The following is a 16,526-nucleotide window of genomic DNA, read 5'->3' on the forward strand; positions in this document are numbered from 1 at the left end:
ATATATCCCTATATAAGGAACCTACGTACAGGTTGAAAACACCCTGGAAGAACTGAAAAGTACTTGATAAAGGAACTAGGCACAACTTACTATTATCTTTCATGGGCCTCCATAGAATCCATGCTAATACTTGTACTAGAAATATTATTAAGGTATTTCTAATTAGTACAGTTTATCTAAGTAAAAATATTAGTGACTGTAGACGTATTTGCACTGGCATGTCTTTGGGCCCTTTTACCTCTAGTTTAAATTTCTCGTTCTATTAATCATGCTTTTCACATTGGTGTATATGAAATCCTCTCTGGGATATTATATAAACACTTCTGTTCAGTCACGGTGTCATTACAGATTATGACATTAATAGCAATAGCTATAAAGCAAAATTTTAAAAACTTGATTGAAATATAACTCCGAATTAGTTGGTACCAAAATTTGGTAGCCTAATAAATCTATTAGAAGGAATACTGATATTTAAATAAACTTAAAACTTAACATGACAAACTTGATTTTTTTATCGAAACTGATTTGTGGGTTTTGGGGGTTATTTGTTTTTTAGGTTTGGTTTTTGAGAAAGGGTCTGACTATTTAGCCCTAACTGGCTTGGAAATCATCATGTAGACCAGAACAGCCTGGAATTTGCCATCATCCTCCAGTCTCTTGTCTTACAAATGCTGGGATTCACAGAAATATGCCACTACCAACTATAAACTTAATTTTTAAGAACGAATCCCAGTGCTCCAAGAAATTAGTTTTATATTTAATGACAATTAGAACAAGAATCATAGAAAGAAGGTCTCCCACCTATATTTCAGGGTTCAACACCTATGCTATTAGTGACCTGTTTTTCACTAGTATTTACTTAGTACTATTTTATATCCCACCTATCAGAACAACTAGTACATATTAATGTATATGACTGATATTTACATCTCCTGGCTACACGTTTGCTTTGAGGACAAGGGTTATTGTATTTGTTTTTATACCTCCAAAGTCCAGGTCAAGTATCAGCATATGGTAGGCACTTGATTCATAAATGCTGAATTAAACTGAAGACTCGGACTAGTTAAATCTCATCAGCATTTGATCAGACTTCTTTTTAGGAAAATATTGTTATTTGAGTGTAACTTAACACATCAAGGAGAAAGAAGTGTATCAATTATCATAAATTAAACTAATTCAAATTACAACCTACTTGAATGAGAACAGTATGAAAGCTGTGAGGGTGGGAGGTTAAACAAATGAAAGGTCAGCACCTATGGTTCAACATTATTTGACCAATGCAAGAAAGGCAATATTCTAATAAGATGACTACCCACAAATGCTACTTTACCAATATATGGTATTTTCAAGTTTCATGAATAAAGAGAAATCTCCTTTCTAAGAAAGCAAACTTACAATCTTTAATCACTGAACTACACTGAGCACTGAATTTTCAGATTTAAAAAACATTTGAAGGTTTAGGGATTTATTTAGCTCAGTGGTAGAGCCCTTGCCTAGCAAGCACACAAGGCCTTGGACTCAGTCCCCAGTTCTGGGAGCTGGAGGAAACAAAAGGTAACTGGTACATACAACCTAGCTGAGTGCTGGTGACACATCTTTAATTCCAGCACTCGACTTTAATCCCAGCACTCAGGAGGCAGATGCAGGCAGATCTCTAAATTCCAAGCTAGCCTGGTTTACAGAGAGTGAGTTACAGGACAGCCAAGATCACACAGAGAAACCCTTATGGATTCCAGGCTAGCCTGGTTTACATTGAGTTCCAGGACAGCCAAAGCTACACAGAGAAAACCCTTGTGAATTCTAGGCTAGCTAGCCTGGTTTATAGAGTGAGTTCCAGGACAGCCAAGGCTACACAGAGAAACCCTTGTGGGCTGGGAATGGGCAGCTGGAGAGATGCTCAGTACTAAGAGCTCTTCCAGCTCTTGCAGAGGACAGGGGTGTGGTTCCAGCACCGACATGGCAGTTCAGAAGGTCTGAACTCCAGTTCCAGGAGATCTGACACCCTCTTCTGGCCTGCACAAGCACTGCATGAATGCATGTGGTACACAAACATACATTTAGGGAAACACTCATATACACAAAGATAAATCTTAAAAAAAAAAAACTGGTTTCATATGAATAAAGATCTTAGCAACAAAATATGTTACTTTATGTTTTAAACACAAGTATTTTCCCATGCAAATTTTTATTTTATGGAATATATTCTACTTATCACAAAAGAAATAGAAACAAGTTTCTTGGGCAAAATAAAGGGAAAATGCATATCTCCTCAACCCACTTTCAAAAACTGACGAATCTGGAACTTCTGGCTAACTCTACACATCTGAGCATGTTTGATCAGATATGAATGATGTAAACTAAAATACACTCACTAATTTTCCCACTAATATTGAATTTTCTTTCAAAGTAAATGTCAGAAAAGTAATTTACGATACTCACCCCCCATATTATACTGTCAAATTCCTCTAGTGAAATATATTTATTGATTGGGTTATTACAAAATCCCAAAACGCACACATCACAGACTATTCAGTGAAGAAAAGTAACTGCTCATAAAAGAAGCAATGGTTTCTACTAGTATGTGAGAGGAATTAATAAATATTAAAACAATAATGGCTATGGGCACTTCCATACTAGACAAACAACAAGAAAGGAAACTGACGAGTTTGCAAACTAAGTTTGCAGCTGGTTTTGCCTTTCACAGTAATCTCCTGCATTAGGCCCAAGTCAGAGACTTTCTCACACAATTCCTCTAAAAGTGATAAGGAATACAGTCCCATCATTTCAGAATGAAGACTTCTCTTTGGAGAGAAAGAAAATCCGGGCACATCTTTGTGGAAATATTCTCCAACCCTTTTCATGTCTAGCTTCTTGGAATGTGGTCCTGATGGCAGGTAAGTACAGACAAAGCCCCAGGAGACCACACAGTGCACACTAGCAGTCTACACCTGGGGGGGGGGGGGAACCCTCACTAGCTGTGTGGCCTCAGACAAATTATTTATCCTGAGACTTGGTTTCTTTGTCATTAGAACAGGGACATTTCTCATCTGAAAGTGATTATGGAAAGTAAACTAGTAAAAGGAGGCTCTCGGTCCAAGTTTCTCTCCTAGTGTAAAACACAATTTGGGGCCGGGCAGTGGCAGTGGTGGCACACGCCTTTAATCCCAGCATTTCGGAGGCAGAGGTGGGTGGATCTCTGCAAGTTGAAGGCCAGCCTGGTCTACAAAGTGAGTTCCAGGACAGTTTCCAAAGCTAGACAGGGAAACCCTGTCTCAAAAAAGCCAAAAACACAATTTGGGAAACAGTTCTACAAAAAAAGTATTGAGTATTAATCGAACTACACAGTCATCCTATCACCTTCAAAAACAAAGAAAGAACAAGGAATGCGGCTCAATCTACACCATCAAAACAACAGGTGTCCTAATTTCACGAGTCCCACTAAAGTCTCCTCATAACTATCCCAACTGGCACATGGAGGAACATTTACATTCTCAAACTCACTTACAAACAATTTTATTAATATGAGCAGTGTTAAATACTAAAATGACCCAAAACCAATTCATTTTTAAAATCAAATTAAAGTTTAAAAAATAAAATTTACCCCCATATTCTTATCTTTAAATACTGACAGGCAATATTACTGAGTACAGGCTCAGAGGGATATTGGGAGAGGGATGAAGGGTAAGAAGGAGAAAGAGGGAGAAGAGATAAAAAAAAAAGTGGCTGAAGACAAATAAAAAGTTAGGTAAAGAAAAAGAGAAGGCAGAAAGAAAAACAGAAAATTTAAATTTCTGCAGCTCAGAAAGATAAAGTCTGATGGCTACATGCAGATTTTTTTTCTTGTTTTGTTTTGTGAACCACTACACCCCATTTGTAGTCAATCATTGAACTACACTTAAGTAAGTTTTGAAAGATACACCAAAAAAAAAAAAAAGAGAGATAAAGCCAGGTATGGTAGTACAGGCCCATAATCACAGCATTTGTTCAGGCAGAGGCAGGGTTACGAGCTCAAGATCAATGTGGACTATAAAACAAAAACCCGTCTTTAAGTAAAAGAAAAGGCCATAGGAAGCGAAAACTCAGAATTTATTAATATTACAGTAATCAACACCACTAATAAAACCCGAGTCTTTAATCTGCAGCTTTCCTACAGCAAGAAGTACAGTCATATCAATAATAAAAGTGCTATCAAAACAGCAACCCTTTAGTCTAACAGTTCCAGTGGCTATCAATGACAACTGACTGAAAGTTTTAGCATAGTTATAAACGAGACAAAGTATTACTTTATCCCTAGCATGTTATACACGGTCACATACCATCTTCATGGTAAGTTTCTCATTTACCCATGGTGGTTTTACAGGAATTTAAAAGTAAAAGGCATAATCTTACCATTTCCTAATTTTTAAAAAAAGGAATAGAGAACCTCTATAAAACAAAACCAAAAACATTCTTATCTAAGAATAGAATAAATTTTCAGAAAACACTCTATCATTTCATTGTTGGTTTTGAGGTTTTGTTTTTTGATTTTTTGTTTTTCCAAAGCAAGGTTTCACTGTGTAGCCCTGACTGTCTGTCCTAGAACTCACTCTGTAGACCAGGCTGACATCGAACTCCCAAATTTACTCACCTCTGCCTCCCAAGTGTTGGGATTAAATACCCACCACCACCAAATTTTATTTTTAGTTTTTTGATGGGAAGAAACACATGTAAGTGACAACGTAACTGTTTTGGCAAACCTCCAGTAACCGCAAAATATTGTTAAGGTAGCCTGCACTGTGTTCACCACTCTAAGAAAAGACTTAATGATTCTAAACATTTCAAAGATCTGTGTTTGTTTAATAAAACTAAAAACCATAACAAAATGGAAAACATAAAACTCATCTAAACGAAAGCTAGTTTGTGTGTGTAACCCTTCCTATTCCAGAAGCCATGTCCCGCCACTCAACTGAGGGTACAGACATTAAAGACAATACTTTGGCTTCCCTGGCTTTACACCCTTTATGCCTGTACCCTTACATGGAGAACCACAGGGATTCCGCAGGCACAGCTGATGCAGTTACAAGCTGGGTAATGAAGTCAAAACAACCAGGTGGCTCATCACAGATTCAAGTCAGCAGAAAGAGGTTCTTTGGTAGGAATACCCGATCTATGAATTAAGGAAGTTAACTCAATAGATCACCCTCCTTATTTAAAACCCATACATCTCTATACAAATTAAGATTCAGACTTTAAGAGTTTCCATGGGTTTTAATACAGTAAAATGCTATAAACAGCACATATTACATAAAATTCCTAGTTAGATTACAATAGAGCAAACAATAAACATATATTGCTATATCTAAAGTTAAATGTATAGTCTAAGCAGACTTGAAAATTATTTAAATAACCCTGTAATAGTCAGGGTTAAGTTTTGGTGACAAATGAATGCTGATACCAAAGTTGTAAGGAAGAAAAAAACATTTACTTCAATAAATACTTCTATAACCAAGACATGTGAAAGTACAAACGCATTTTCAAGATATACAAAGCTTATTAATTTATTGGGGATTTTAAAATGTGACAAATTAAAACTCATAAAGTAGGAAGGAGTTCCTGGGGATGCTAATCCTAAAACTTAGGGAAAAAAAGAAATTACTTATTTTAATTCATTTACATAAATTAAATGGTTGTTGAGGGTACCTAAAAATGAATGTCTATGTGCAAAACAAGGTATAAACTTAAAATGATAATGCTGAGAACCCTGATACTTAACTTCTATACTTTCTTTTTTTTTTTTTTTTTTTTGATTTTTTTTGAATTTTTCAAGACAGGGTTTCTCCGTAGTTTTTGGTTCCTGTCCTGGAACTAGCTCTTGTAGACCAGGCTGGCCTCAAACTCACAGAGATCCGCCTGCCTCTGCCTCCAGAGTGCCGGGATTAAAGGCATGCGCCACCACCGCCCGGCCTTCTATACTTTCATTGCATTAAATTTCAAATTTTGTTTTTCTGAGCATTTGTTTTTGTTTATTTTGTTTTTTGATACAGGGTTTTGTGTAGCCCCTGGCTGTCCTGGAACTCACTTTATAGACCAGACTGGCCTCAAACTCACAAAGATCTGCCTGCCTCTGCCTCCCTAGTGCTGGGATTAAAGGCGTACGCCACCACCGCCTGGTTAAGCATTTGGGTTTTACACAATAAAATTTTGATTTTAATGCATGTCACATTGATCCTCTCCGTAACTTATCTTCCTTTTTATGATCTGCTATGTAACCTATCAGACACTAAAATTTACCTTGGCAGAGGGCAGATTTCAATGGCATATGAAGAATGTCCTGAATAATTAGTTAGAATAAAATACCACAGTTTATAAACAATCTTACATATGTGTCCATGAGTAGATTTAAGATTTTTATTATATCATTGTTATTTGTACGCCGATACATCTTCTTAGTAAGGAAATGATAGGTTTTTATCACACAGAGAACCTTGTTAAAAGTCCACAGTGGCTTGGATATAGCTCAGGACAGAGTACTAGGTATGAGGTCCTGCAAAACATTACCTATGTCTGTCACTAAGGGGCATCATGATGCCCATATGGAAACATCAGTTACGCATCTTAATGGAAGTTTAGGAACACATGATCTAAGACAGTGGTTCTCAACCTTCCTAATACTGTGACCCTTTAATACAGTTTTTCATGCTGTACCCCCCCCCGCCATAAAATTATTCCATTGCTACTTCATAACTCTAATTTTGCCATTGTTATGAATTGGTTACTTGATAATGCAACCCCCAAAGGGGTCACAACCCAAAGGTTGAGAGCCACTGAATTCTAAGTCATCCCAGTATTCATAAAAGTTATCAGGGGGGAAAAAAAAAAAACCGCTCGATGGTCTCAGCTAACCACCATGAAATATGACGTCATTTTCTTGTCCACTTGTCCTGGGCTATGCCTTTTGTGTGTGAGCGGGGAGGGGGGATGAAGCCAGAACTTTGTACATGTAGTTCCCCACCACATAGCTAAATCCCAAACTGGCACTGCCTTTTTAAATGTGTTAAACAGCCATTTCTCAAATGAAAAAGCCACTATCGCACACCTTGACTTTTTCTTCTTCCTGGCTATTTTTACTATTATTATTATTTCCTTCCCTAATGACTTGTCCAATAAAACACAGACACAATATATACTGAGTGCTGATTACAGCTAAGAATCATTACATATGCTATTATCTTGTGTAGTTCCCACACTACTGTACAGTAATTACATTCTGCACATACAATAACAGAAGTTTTAAAGCTAAGAGGCGACACGCTCTAAGTCCCTCAACTAGTCTGCAACAAAGAGAACAGAGTAGAACCTAAGGCATCTTGTGTGCAAAGCCTCTGCCCCTTGTCCTGTACATGCTAAGGCTGGGTTATTTACAGTGATGAGGGCTCTGTCAGTACAGCACCGAACACACTGAAACACAGCCTTGATCTGAGGAAGCCAGAATAGAACTCAGCAGTTAACAATTGCAGAGGCTGACTCCTGCTCAGTCTTTAGCCGTTGGTCCGTTATGCCCAAGTTTCTCAAAGTATTTCCCACCTACTTCAAAAATCACCTTCGGAATTGTTTAAATCTAAGTTTCTGGGTGTCCTCGCCAGAGCAGAATATCTAGTAAAAGAGCCTCCATTTTTAGCGTGCACTCACGATTGGTATTTTCAAACAGTAAGTTCTAAAATAAGTTTAGGGGGTCATACTTAGTGTTTTTGTTTAATAAAACAGCTGAGAACAAATGCAACTTATAAAGATTCTATAGAGACATAAAATATCAGATGATACCGTACACTGTCTCAAGAGACCTGCTTAGTTCTCAGATGCTATTCGGGAAGTACAATTATATTGCATACAACTCAGCCAAGGAAATTTAAGAAATACGGCTGCTTTAACTTTTTCCCCCTTCAGTTTTTCAAGGCAGGGCTTCTCTGTATAACCCTGGCTGTCCTGGAACTTGCTTTGTACATCACAGTGGCCTCAAACTCTGAGCTCCTCCTGCCTTTGCCTCGCGATTACAGGTGTGCTCCACCACCGTCCAGTTTGTATTAACTATTTTTAATCTTCCTATCTCCTTTTAAGTAAGTAATTTTGATATTCCTTTTACAAAAAAAAAAAAATACAACCTTCTGTCACTTTTAGGATCTTAGTTATTCCATTCCAAGAGTTTCTGTTATAACCCCAGAGTCATTCTGAGGTCTCTGTATAACTACTCATAAAATTATTTAACCACATTTTGCGGTATTTTGAGTCTTCTCTTAATTATTTTCCCTTTGTTTTTCATCCAGCCTCCTCACTATGTGGAGCTATTTCACTTACCGAGATCCTTGAACCGATTGGTATAATTTAACTATGTATTCTTGGGGATAAGTCAAATACTCCATGGAATTTAAATTGCTAAGGATTTCATTCCCTCATTTTCTCATCTTCTATTTATGTTTTTAGATAGAATTCCTTACTGGCTTGCCTTCCTAAGCATGTTCTTGTTTAATCGGCACTTGTTTCAATATTTATCACATATTTTTTTCTTTGAAAGGAAAAATATGATAAGGATCCCCACTAACACAGGGGATTTTTCTGGGTAAATCTGGACAGCTTTAAGATGATACACCTGGCATTCCAAGGAACAATAACTCCTGATATGTTAAAATGATCAACTATGCATATTGCGTGAAATCGAAATCTAGCTTCCCCCAGATATGACTGAAAAATATAGGCACATATGATGCAAGGCACAGGAGAGACACCACATCAGTCAAGCCTGTTTTAAAAGCAGCCCTTGGTGGTGAGGTGTTAAAGATTGAGTGGACGCCGAAGTACAAGTTCAAAAAAGTGCCTTTTTCTTGAGCTAAGTATCTGCTTAACACTTAGCTCCCTGATACCCACATTGCAGATGATCCGTACATCTAAATTAATCTGATTAGCACAGCTAGAAACACAGTCAGCACAGTAGTGAGACACTAGGAAGAAACGTGGGCATTACCTGCAGTACAGCAAAAGCAGGCAGGTACATCTGTAAAGACATGCTCCCAAAAGTTGGTTATTGTTGATTTTTTTTTTAAAGATAGTGCCAGGAATCCTTCATTACTTCAAATAAAGATTTCTAACATAAAATTGATATTCACAGCAAGACTCACGTGAAGATGTGGACATTGCTGGCACCTATGCTCTTTATGAGTAAGGAAAACGTACACCCTCCAAACATCCTAGCTAATGAATAATAATTGGAAATTTTACATCTTAATGAAATTGTGGTTTTATTAGTTTAGCTGCCAAATAACACATTATTTTTCAGGCTCATTGTTCCTTCTATATTAAAAATAAAGCTATCTCATCAACTCATAACTCTTAACACTTTTTTTTAATCAGATGCAAAGATCAAGATGGATTTATTAAGTCTCAAATTGTAAAGCTTTTAAGATACCTAAGTCTATAATGGAAGATTTCCTCAAACCACCCCAATACTCCAAAGACATAGCACCATGAAACAACACAGATAATCCACCCTTTTAATAGCTGGCATTTTACATGAAATGCAAATCAGAGCTTCATTTTCAGAATTTAATAGAGATATGAAAAATAAGAGAAGTTTGGAAACTCTAGATGATGCAGAAGCAGAAAGCTCTTTAAATTCTTACTTTGATAAGTAAAGCCTCATGTCCAGCAAATACCTTGTGGATGCAAACAACGCAAGGTGACTTTTAAAGCTCTCACTACCAGTTTTACACTGTCACGATAACTCTACTGACTTCAAAGACTGTACTTTAAAACACTGTTTTAATGAAGGAGCCATTTGCTATCTCAAAGAAATGCAAGAGCTGGTCAGATTGCTTTTATTCTGATATTGATTCTCATATTAAGTTTCTGAATTGGTCAAATACATTACCAGAGGGAAAAGTAACATTAAATGTTCACCACAGTGAACACAATGTAGTGTTGTGTGTAAATGAATCTATTGCCATATAGAGAAAAGGAAACACTTAAAAAAATCGGCAATAGGGGGCTGGTGAGATGGCTCAGTGGTTAAGAGCACCGACTGCTCCTCCAGAGGACCGGGGTTCAATTCCCAGCACCCACATGGCAGCTCACAGCTGTCTGTAGCTCCAATTCAAGAGAAGCTGACATCATTATACCAATGCACATGAAATAAAGTTAAATAAAGTTTTAAAAAAAATCGGCAATACTAAAATCCACATATTTTGGTACATATTAAATTCACCTTACAAAATAATTAGACTACAACCACTCCAGTTGGTCCATATATATGTGACTTCATGAGAGCTCTGATTGAAGGAAATACCTAACGGTGAGGGCCAGTGTAATATTTATATTACTTAAAAAAACATAAAATTTAAATTACTTACACCCCTTACACCCCCACATTACCTAAACCCTCCAGTAATGTCCAAGTATATTTGTTACTAGCTATAGACCACCACATAAGCCTGATCTTCAAACTTAATCCCTTTTAACACTAACATATCTATTAATCTATACAACATCCCAACCAGCCAATCAGGAAACAAGAAAGGCATCTCAAGTTTTCTTTCATGGAAAAATGACTCCAACCCATTTTCATTGACAAAACACAATTTCCAAATCCACTATGGTATTATCACAAATTTATAAAATTTATAAAACTCTGTACAGCTAATTTCTTAGACCAACTGCAACTCTAAATACCTTTACAGCAGAGGGGCTGACTTGCTAATTAGTTTTCTGCACTTTCCAGACACCGTGTTACTCTTAAATGTTGTGCAAATCCTGTTTGCACTGCACTGCCATCTCTCACAAACTTTTCAGACACTTAGTACCCCAGACATATTTTGCCAAATTTTCCATTTTGGAGATTTGGGAGACATATATCTGAAAATGGCAGTTAACAATAAATCTCAGAAAAAATGTTTGTTTTATGCACAGGATTAGTAAAATGCTCCTAATTTCTCCGATTACATAAATTTTTACAGAAATTAGGATCAATTTTGAATCACGTTTGTATATTAAATAAAAGATTTACTATAGTACCCTAACCTAAAAGTAACTGTTTCATGTACCACAAAAGATGAGTATCTGGGGAAAAGTGAGTGCATCACATAATTAGAGAAGTCTTCTTTATGGTGTTTCCTTGGGCTTTTAATAAGTTCGTTCCCACATTACAAGCCTTCTACATTACTGTCTGACAAATTTACTAGGTCTTCAACTCTGTGTAAAACTTCATTACCAACTAAAATGTCTATTTGATAATTAGTTTTCAAGTGACACTTGGCAGACAAGCAAGCAAGCCTTTAAACTACCTTGAACTGGCAATAGCCTACAGCTAAACTGTAAAGCCTGAGAGAAACTCTGTGAGACAAGCTCCCCGGGTGTGGGGGGGGGTGAAGAGGGGAGGATTATAACCCCAAAAAGTGTCTAATAACGACCCTTCTGTCACTACCCCCTTCCCGCTCTCAAGTGGGTGCATACTTACCCGAGAAGAAGGTAAATGGAGGACCACAGGAAGATGAACAGCAGCAGAGCCTTTGTCAGACGATAGTACCCTATAAGTAACAAATAAAGGCACATCATCAGGACGGGAAGGCTTTACAAGAGTACAGTTCTATGAAGAAAGGGCCCAAAACCCAGGAGTCCAGCTCCACAGCAGCCCCTTGCCTGTCTCCACCCTCCTCCCTGAAAGAGCTGCAAGGGCAGAAAGGGAAAGCATCTTCGCTTATTCAAAGCCGGTGGGGGCAGCCCAGCTGGCATTCCAGGGTCTCCCCAGAACCCTGCTTTCTACTCCCTGCCTGTACAAAGCAGAAAGTTGATCCGTTCTGAACAGGAAAGCCTACATCACAATCATTCATCAACTTGCACAAGTGATCACCACCCCCTGGACAAATACACCAGTAACCAAATCGTAAAGATCGATGGGCACTCCTCCGTGCCTCGCTGTGCCCAGGAGTCAGCCAGCCTGAGGAGCCACGGCAGCAGCGGCTCCAGGTACCACAGCCCTCAGACCTCAGACCTGCAGACCTGGGCGGCCACAGCCAGCTCCCAACAGCTTGGCTGGGTCACAATCCCGAGACTGGAGATCGGAGTCGACCTGGGGAAACACATTCTCCAGAGCTCACGACAGCAAGCGCAGGCCACCAGGTCGGCGAGGTCGGGGTGGGGGAAGCTAGGAAACGCTGAGGGAGAAAGGGAGGGAGGGATCCCACCCAGGCTTTGTTGCTGGTCACCATCAAGTTTGCATCTTAGTACAAAATGTCGATCTTAAAGGCTGACAAGACAGAGGCAGAGGTAGAGCAAGAAAGAGAAAGGCAATAGAGTCCATCTTGCTTTGGGGAAGAGGAGGAAGGAAAAAAAAATGAAGTGTAAATCCCACACTCAGGGCGTAAAAGTCTGCTAAACACCTTTCCACAACGCAGGAGCAACGAGTGGGGTGTCCCTGAGCCCGTGCCGGCTCGAACTGGCGGCGGTCCTGGGGGGGGGGGAACGCCTCCCTCCCTCGCCTCCTCTTCCTCCTCCTTCCCCTCCTCCTCCCGTTCCTCCTCCTCCCGTTCCTCCTCCTCCCGCGGGCCCCGGCGAAGATCCCGCCGCCGCTGCCTCGGCCGCCCCCCAGGGAGGCACCGCCGCCGCCCGGCCCCGTGCTGCCATTCCAGGCTTGGACCGCGCGGCGTGGCGCGCGTGGGGCCGGGCGCCGGGTGGCCGCGCAGAGATGTCCTCTCCGGGGACCCCGGCGCCCCCTGGCCGTAGGCTGCCTACAAAAGTCGCGCGAGCAGAGGTGGCGGCGGCACGCAGAGGAGAGGACGCGCGTGGGGAACCCACGCCACGAGTGGGCAGCCCCAAGGGATGGCCGAGAGCGCCCCTCCCCGTGCAGGGAAAGTACCCCAGTCCCCGCCAGCCAGCCCGAGGAACGGCAGCCCGGCGTCCACGGCCGGTAGACGAGAACTGGACGTGTCATTAGCAGGACAGGCAATGGTTTCAAAGCCCCAGGCCAATGACCATTAGCCGAGGCAGAGCGAGCTCGGTCCCCATCCCCCACCACCTCCACCCACCTCCCCCCCTCGCACCCCCCACCTCCACCCCACCTCGCGAAACTTTTCAACAAGATCCACCTGGGCTAATTTGTCCTCAGACAGTTAAAATATTGACTAGACCCTACACACAGGGAAGGAAGGGCAATGCACGCTTTATTTTCCTTTCTACAGAAAGGAAAGCAAAAAATAGCTTGTCTCTGTGTCTTTCCCTCTCCCCCCCCCCCTCTGTCGTACATGTTGTGTCTTAGCTTTTTGCATCGTTTCGTTTTACCTTCCTCATTTAGCAGAAATGATCGCGGGTATTTCACACATAAACGTGTTCCAGATTCCTGGATCCAGGGTCCTTGTAAATTACAGGACTAGGGTTCGGTCTCAGTTACGTTAAGTTTCATGCGATATCCCCAAAATAAATAAAATAATACTAATAATAATACATTTCTGAGGGTGAGTGAGCGAGCGAGGTGGAGGAGGAAAAGAAGCCTCCAGTCGGATTTCTGTAATTTACTAGCGACCCGGATCGCAGCAAATAACAGTGTAACACGAGCGTGGCTTCAGAGGGTTGGGGAGGCTCTTTCTGGAGGCGTCGACCCCATCCCCGGATAAAGGATCTGCAAGTTTTCTGTCATCGCGACCATGCAATGCCATAACTTACCTTCAGAATGAGTCTTTAAACAGCCAAGGCCTTCCTCCTCCCCTCCACCGCCACCACCCCCAGCCTCGCTCTCTCCACCTTAAACTTATTGACACAACATAATCCCACATTCAAGCAAAATCCTGACACAGCCTCCCTCCTCCTCTCCCCCCTCCTCTCTTCCCTCCCGCTTCTCTCTCTCTCTCTCTCTCTCTCTCTCTCTCTCTCTCTCTCCCTCTCTCTCTCTCTCTCTCNCTCTCTCTCTCTCTCTCTCTCTCTCTCTCTCTCTCTCTCTCTCTCTCTCTCTCTCTCTCTCTCTTCCCCTCCCTCTCCCCTTCCCCTCCCTCTCCCTCTCTCGCCTTCTTCGCCCTCTTCCCCTCTCCCCTGTTCTTCCTCCAGGCTACTCTGGCACTAAAACAGCACTTTCTCCACTCGCCGCGCATTTGGCTGGGGGGTGGGGGGTGAGGGACGAGGGGGGACACCGATCTCGGGGCCGGAACACCCCAATCCTAACTCTCCAGATGAACGAGCAACTGGGGGCTGCTGTTCCCGGTCACCGACGCGCACACGCAAACGTAGCCCCGACCCACCGAGGGCAGCCTTCCCGTACCTTCCTCCCCTGCCCCGGGGCTCCCCCAAGGCCCCACCTCCCCCCCCCGGCAGCCGAGCCCTGCCCGGGGCTCCTCCACGTACTTTCGCCTCCCTGAAGTTTGGGGCTCCCCGGGCGGCCACGAGCCGCCCCGCCGGCGTGAGGACCGCTCCGTTGTTGTTTTCCTCCGGCGCCTCCAGCCCGCGCCCCGGCTCCGTGCCCCCTCAGGCGGCGCTGCCCGGGCGCCGAGAGGTGCTCGCCTGCAAACGCAGCCTGGCACCGGCTGGCCTACTCCTCCCCAGCCCGGCCCCCAGCTCGCGCTCGCCGGGCAGCGCCGCGCGCCCCCCGGCCCGGGCCCGCCACCCGCGCGGCCGCCGCGACCCTCGGCCCGACCTCACGCCACCCAAAGTTTTGGCTGAGGGGAAAGTGGCCCGCGAGGCGCCGGCCGGTGGCGGCTCGGGCTCCGGACGCGCGGGCTCCCCTCGCCTTCCTCAAGTCCACCCTACCGGCTGCCGCCGCCGCCGCCGCCGCCGCTCCAGCCGCGGAGTCCTCGGGCTGCAGCCCCGGCGGCTCGCAAGTGAGTCGGAAAACAGAAAGTGCGGGAGAGCGCCCGCGAAGGCTGAGGATGGCGGGCGCCTACCTCGCGGGCTCGCCGCGGCGCGAGGGCGTGTGTGTGGCTCGCCCTCAGCGGCCAGTCAGGGGCTCTCTATGGGAAAGTGGAGAGGAGCTCGCGGAGCCGCGCTGCCTCCGCTCCACTGTACACTGCTCCACATACAGTACATGCAACCCGGAGAGACTGAAAACACTCATTTTATATAAGGCAGCCTGCCATTGGCCCGCGCCGTGACGGACGGGCGGCGCAGCCAAACAGGAGGCGCGTTACACCCAAACACACGCACACATACACACATTTCACAGAGACACACAAAGATCATCACATTTTCTATTTTCTAATGTTCGGGACCTGTAGACAGTGGGCGAGGACAGGTAGAGAGGCCCGGCGGAGTGAGGATCAGGGGAGAAGCCCTCTCTGGACCAAGTTGCCAGGCTTGGAACTGGTGTCCTTTTGACTTGGGAGGGTTATGGTAATAAACTACAACTCCACTGGATATGGAAGTGAGGGGAGAGGGGGGGTTGATCGCTGCCTTGTGCTGCCCCGTGAAAGAGGCGAGCATTGTGTTATGATTTTACATCCCGGCCTGCTAACAAGTGGCCGAGAAACGCTTTTATCAGCTTGAATTTCTTTTGTCAATGGGTAAACCATCACCTAGGCCAAAATAGTGCAAGATAAGTTTATCAAGACTAGAATGCATCCAGATTGTTAATGCCTCATTCGTAGGCAAACTCAGAGAAACAAAATCAATACAACTCACAGAAACAAAGATAAACCTTTTGCTAAAACAGCCGAATGTGCACTTAAAAGTTGGGAGGCAATCACCTGTGTGGGCACACGAGATATGCAGAAAAATAAACACCTCGTGGAAAAATGACTATTGACAGTTTGCCTTAGAAATGGGCCTTTTGGTTCAAAATAGCCTAGATTAACATTTTAAAGTATATATTATATAGCCCTTTGCTTTATATTGTTTCCCGCCATATGTGACTACTGTATGTTTGGTGACATCTAGAGATGGTGGTGGATGTGATACCTAGTCTTTTTTTTCCACATGTATTGATATTTTTGCCATGGGTGTCAGGTCCCCTGAAACTGGAGCTACAGAGTTGTGAGCTGCCATGTGGGTGCTGGGAGTTGAACCTGGATCCTCTGGAAGAGGATGAACCATCTCTCCAGTCCCATGACACCTAGTTCTGATGATATTTTTCCTATGCTGCATCTTTGGCAGATCATGTTTAACAGTTTGATACAAACAAGCCAAAAGGTTACTGAGGAAAAAAGTCAAACCTAAGAAACCTAAGAATTAGAATAAAATTCACATTCAAGTTCTTAACTAGTTGAGCAATCTTGGGTAAATGAGTTTTTTTAGTCTCTTTCATTCTTAGATTTGATTTTAGTTTTTGTTTGAAGATGAAAATAAGCTTTTCCAAGATTGCCTTCATTAAATGGTTATTCAGCATCTACAACGCGCTGGCACTATTCTAGGACCCAGATGCTTTCCTGGGGTTCCTTCTGACCAAGATTCAAATTTTTCAAGAATCTTAAATATAAACAGTTTTGAAGATTCGATAGTATAATTTTTATGGCCTAGCTGATAGTTTAAAATTTAAAAGAAAACTGAATAAGATAACCTTTTCTCTTTATTTTTTGAGACAGAGTCTG

General features: G+C 42.6%; 1 protein-coding gene across 8 annotated transcripts in view; it reads right to left on the reverse strand.

Moving 5' to 3' along the window:
• Window positions 1–15,028, reverse strand: part of Bbx (BBX high mobility group box domain containing) — a 240,622-nt gene extending 225,594 nt beyond the window's left edge. Inside the window, exons 1-2 of one of the 8 annotated variants that reach the window (XM_050163460.1) lie at window positions 14,889–15,028; window positions 11,480–11,549 (exon numbers count right to left, since the gene is read on the reverse strand). The gene's annotated coding sequence lies outside the window, so the exon portion shown is untranslated. Of the gene's footprint in view, window positions 1–11,479; window positions 11,550–12,877; window positions 12,896–13,680; window positions 13,699–14,352; window positions 14,512–14,754 lie in introns of those variants that run through there. The other 7 variants (XM_050163461.1, XM_050163471.1, XM_050163470.1 and 4 more) reach the window with 7 other exon arrangements.
• Window positions 15,029–16,526: the final 1,498 nt, after the last annotated feature.

This window comes from Alexandromys fortis, unplaced genomic scaffold (assembly GCF_014885135.2).
Source record: "Alexandromys fortis isolate MF-2015 unplaced genomic scaffold, M_Fortis_MF-2015_v1.1 scaffold_131, whole genome shotgun sequence".
NCBI classification, from domain to species: domain Eukaryota; kingdom Metazoa; phylum Chordata; class Mammalia; order Rodentia; family Cricetidae; genus Alexandromys; species Alexandromys fortis.